Source organism: Dermacentor silvarum, chromosome 4 (genome assembly GCF_013339745.2).
Source record: "Dermacentor silvarum isolate Dsil-2018 chromosome 4, BIME_Dsil_1.4, whole genome shotgun sequence".
Classification (NCBI taxonomy): Eukaryota; Metazoa; Arthropoda; class Arachnida; order Ixodida; family Ixodidae; genus Dermacentor; species Dermacentor silvarum.
Genome location: NC_051157.2, coordinates 161,650,019 through 161,655,694, shown reverse-complemented (window position 1 = coordinate 161,655,694; position 5,676 = coordinate 161,650,019).

Genomic DNA, 5,676 nt, shown 5'->3' with positions numbered 1-5,676 from the left:
TTAAACATTAAGGGATATTTGGCGACGAACTTCATGAAAGTGGTACTATTCTTTGGGCTTCTGATAAGCACGCAAGGCTTCTTATACCCACCACGGTGACTAAGGGGCTATGGCGTTGTACAGCTGAGTATGCGCTCTTCATTTCCAATCCGTGGGGGCTGTTCTCCGATGAGGACGTAGTAAAAAAAGGGTTCCTGTATAAAGCATAAGGTGCAGGGAAAAAAAAGCTGATCTTGAGGAACTAATGCCGTGCCAACATCAAGGAGTGTCTATAACCCATGAGTTTTTCAACTCGTTAATAGCACGAAACAATACGAAACGTTTATTAGCGCAAATATTTCCATGCCACTTTATCCGGAAATGGAGGCCTTCGGCAATGCACAGCGCAAGGTTGCGCCCTTAATTTAATTACTAAAACTATTTAAAAATCAACTGTAGTACTTTTTTTACTATATTTGAAGGGATGACTGTTTATGAGGGTGCGGGTATTTGTTGTTAGCAGCCACCCGAAGTCTCCAGTTTTTCTTTTTAATTTGTTTGCAGCCTTGGTTATACGGATTACTTACAAACTTTTCATCTGCATTTTAAGGAAATTTGGAGCAAAGTAAGGTAGAGAGAGCTCTCCTAATTTGTTTCTATTCAATTTCTTTCTGTAGCCCTCCGCGATTGGTCATACATTTATGGGACAACGCGTACTTCGCCATTAAGCCAAGAGACGTCATGAGAACCGCGAAAACTCCACATCCCAAGATGGAATGTACTCACAGATTAAGCATGATTAGGCCGGAAAACATAAAAACAAAACGTTTCTTTCACATTCTACCCCTTTGTCGCCATTAGCTTTCTTCGATAGGTTAAAATATTTTAGGGCAACGTCTAGTTTGCCTGTCTGTCATGCGACATCACCCTTCCCTCGGAAACTAACAACGTCCAAGTGATATGTACGAATAAAGACGCAATATGCGAAACAAAGCTGAACTTGTTGCGAAATAGCCGCAGACTGGCCCCGTTCTGAAAGGAATAAAAGATGTCTGTTCACTGATCGCACCAACGCACTGTACTCGGAGCTGCTGGGAAGAATTATTTATTTGCGTATAATAAAACATATTGCGTGGCAGTATAGCATTGCCGACCCTTTTGGCACGTATATATATACCATCGCTCTACACAATTTTTCACTGAGCATCAGTTCCCGCGCCATCTTTTACGCCCTGTACCACGCCGCCGCAATCGTTGACGAGCCACCGCAAGGTAAGCAAGGGGCGTCGGGCCAGTCGGAGACGCCGGCACCACTCTCTCCACCTGGTTAGCTATTTTCCAACTAGCCCGCTTCTCATGTTAGAGCAGCGTTTGTCCTGACTTCTTCCTCGTGTTAACGCTTGTGTGTGCGATGGCCAAGAATGGATAGGTCCCAACTCGCCCGCTTTTCAGTTCTTCTGTAGCTATTTTCATTCTATTAGCTAGGACCCGCCGAAACCATCTTCTATTTTCCGTGCTCCTCGACTCTCGTAAACCAATTACATAAAAAAAAAGAAACCTGTCGGGGTAGGCAATGCTATCCGTTCTGAAACCAAACAGGAGGTCAGCTCCTATAAACGAGGAGAGTGATTGGTTCAAACAACGCTGCGGGTCACCGCACGATGCTTGCGTAGGCGGTTACGTAAGTTTGACGTCAGGAGAGTGGTCTAAAGTCAGAATGAAAGACCTTGACCTTATAGAGCCCTTAATTTAGTTTTGAGGAGAGCCAACGACATTTTTTTTTCAGTTGTTATGCGGCGTGCGGTCCCTGCGCACCTTTTTTATATTTCAAGTATACCAGGCTAAATTCGAAACATGAAAGACACTGTGGGGCCTCGCTTGTGCGCCACGTCACTACAGCTTTCAAATATCATGCAGGCACCTTTTTAGCCTAATGCAAGCGGCGTCACCAATTACATGATATTTAACGTTCCTGTAGCCACATAATTTCTGGTAGCCTCGTGTCTATTCTAAATGTGTGGCAGTTTGTGGCAGCGATCAGCAACTAGCGAAAGCCAAGGGATCAAACACGGCAGAGCCAGCTGCACAAGTCAAACAAAGAAATACATGTATACCGGTTGTCTCAATTTCAAGCAACATAATAGTTCTTGCTAAGCAAGCCATGAAACGGATACAGCTTGTAAATGTTCGAATAATTCCTTGTGCTCCATGTAAACGGGAGGCAAGTCAAGTGTTAGTGTATTCCGAAATTGGCCAGTTTTTTGTGTCTGGGGGGAGGGGGGGGGAGCACGGCACAAAAACCGCGCACCGCATACAACTAAATATGGTGCACTCCAACGCAATCTTAAACGTATTGTTGATAGATTAGGTATATATATATATATATATATATATATATATATATATACAAATAGGGTGCCCCCGCTACCGTTAGCCAACCTCTTGGAAGGAAATATAGAACATACGAGGACGCAACCGATGGTATTACGTCAGCAGCGTCGTATCGCACCACGAGCATTTTTTCATAATTGCACTATCGATGATTCTTCATCATCATCATCAGCCTATATTTATGTCCACTGCAGAACAAAGGCCTCTCTCTCCCTGCGATCTCCAATTACCCCTGTCTTGCGCTAGCTGATTCAAAGTTGCGCCTGCGAATTTCGTAACTTCATCACTCCACCTAGTTTTCTGCCGTCCTCGACTGCTCTTCCCTTCTCTTTGTACCCATCCTGTAATTCTAATGGCCCACCAGTTATACATCCTACGCCTTACATGGCCTGCCCAGCTCCATTTTTTTTCTGTTAATGCCGATTAGAATATCGGCTATCCCTGTTTGCTCTCGGATCCACACCGCTTTCTTCCTGTCTCTTGATGCGGTCCTTAACTTGTTCTCGAGCTTCTTTGTTAACCTCCAAGTTTCTGCCCCATATGTTAGCACCGGTAGAATGCAATGATTGTACACTTTTCTTTTCCACGACAGTGGTGAGCTCTCAGTCAGGATTTGGCGATGCCTGCCGTATGCACTCCAACCCAATTTTTTTTCTTCTGAAAATTTCCTACTCATGATCAGGGCCCCCTGTGAGTAATTGACATAGATAAACGTACTCCTTTATACACTCTAGAGGCAGACTGGAGATCCTGAATTCTCGTTCCCTTGCCAAGCTATTGAACATTGTCGTTGTCTTCTGCATATTATTCTTTAACCCCACTCTTACACTTTCTCGGTGGAGGTCCTCAATCATTTGTTGTAATTCGTACCCATTGTTGCTGAATAGGACAATGTTGTCTGCAAACCGAAGGTCGCCGGGATATTCGCCGTTGATCCTCATTCCTAAGCCTTCCCAGTCTAAGAGCTTAATTGAATACTTCTTCTAAGCGTGCAATGAACAGCATTCGAGAGATTGTGTCTCCTTGCCTGAGCCCTTTCTTGAGATGTATATTCTTGAGCTGAAAATCGAAGCTACCGCCACGAAAAAAGCTAAAGTCGTAAAGGACTGCGTTACTTTTTTGTGCGCTCACAGAAAAACAAAATTATGCCGTATTTTTTATTTATTCGTTTTGTCGTGGTCATCACATATATGCAGGCATATGGTGATATAACACAACTGCAGCAATATTGTAGCATGAGTAGCTATTCCTTTTCTTCCAGTGAGGCAAACCGCTGCAGCAAAGAATAGTGACCATCGGAATAGGGAGGGGCATCCTGCCAAAATATAGTTTCTGGCGCGGTGCCGCAAATGAAGGTAAATGGGGTGGGGGGAGGGGGGGGGGTTGCAGTGGTACCGAGATGTTGTATTGTGCGGTGGGCTCCTTTGTTCCTCGGTACGCCAAAGAGTTGCTCAACGAAAAGGTTTCTGCGGGCGAAGATGGAATTACATGAGGTTCCGCATATCGTTAAAGCGCAGCGTCAAACAATGGGCGTGTCACCGGGGAGCCAACTTTAATTAAAGCCATTCATCGCACGCGTTCCGGAGGAAATTGGGAACTTGCCTTAGGTTGCTTCAGCTCAGGTTTTCTTCTTTCTCGCTCGTTCAACGCGGCCTTTTCTATGGGAATTGAAGTGAAAGAATTGATGTTTTTATGGGATGGGCTCGTTTGACTTTTTTTTTTTCAGTAGACCGTCGGCTAATATGACATGACCACGGCCGCTCTTTCTCTGTGTTGTCGTTACGAATGAACGGAACATATTTGTTCGTTAATTCCTTTCAAATATTTAACATGCACGAATCAAAGCGTTTGGGTTAAACTGAACAGTCAACTTTTGTATTCAACGGCTACAAGCAACACACAAATAGCAGTTACAGCTGGTTGGTGCAAGAGGCACGGAGAATAACCTTCCACGTAGTTTATCAAACTACATAGCTTTCTTTTTTCCTTGACTGATGCATCTCTTGTTGACATGCTCAGATCTTTATTCGTACGCAAAGAGTATGGGTCAGCCAAGTATGCGCGCTAAAGACAAGTTTGACATACACAATGGTTCTGAAGAACCGATAAATGTTGATAATAAATGTTTATAAATAAATATTGATTTTAGCAATCCATTCTGTTTCTGTCTCTTTTTCATGTTCATTATTCAGTCATTTCGTATAGTATTCGTATCGCATTTCGCACCCAATTACATTGACCTTGTCCTCTTTAGCGCTAAAACTAGGTTGACCCGTTATGTTTTGAGCGATCTAGGAGAGAGGCAATTCTATGGTAAATTTCGCCATTGTTCGGCCAATTTTCGCCTATATTGGGCATAATTACGCCCATACCAGTTTTCTTACCTACTGTGAGAATAATGCTTGCCTATTGTGGTGACCACCGAAGCCGCCTTCTGTACACAAATTTCTCGCGCGAGCACTGCTTAGCCCAAGAGAACTCACTCATTTTCCCGGAAGTGTACCATATACTGCGGCTTTGCCTCAACATGTCGGCATCCATGGCGGTGTACTCTCTATAAGGGTATAGCACAATGTGGTTATTTCTTTAATAGGGTGAACTATCCTGACTGACAATAGTGCATTGTGAACTATCGTGGAATGTAATGCCCATACCGTTATTTTCACCTGTTCTGTGACTATTTCGCACTTCTTGACAGGTTGAGACATTTGGAGACACTGTTCAGTGTAGTAAGAAATTCTAAAGTAAGTATATTGCGACTTTTGATAACAGGTTACAAAACAAATAACCATATCACGGATACACCGAACCCTTGTGAAGTCAGCCACGAAGTCCTTGTGTTCAAAAAGGAACAAGCGCCCCATACGTTTTCCGTTAGCTCTTCACTATTAATCCAAACGTGCGCCCATGCTTTTTGCATCTCTTCGAAGTGCTTTTCAGTTTCTAGCTTCCAATAATTTTCCTGGTAAACGCGGATGAATGAGAGCTGCACTGTAAGTGAGCCGTACGCCATCGTAAGTGGTTTGTTTATTAATTTCTGGAAAATAGCGAAGCCAATGTCGTCGACCCTAACTTAGCTGTATTTGTTGCTGACAAGAATCACATATTGTTCGATGTGCGGTAGTCCAGTTTGAAGCTTTCCTACGAGAAAGTTTTAGCTTTCGGTTTCCCAGCTAAATACGGCTAAAAACGAGAATTTTTTTTGACAACCAATACACCGTATTTGATCTGTGCAGTTGCTCAAAGGTAAACAAACTATACCATTTAGTGACGGTAAGACTCCGATTTATCCTTTAGGCTGTCAAT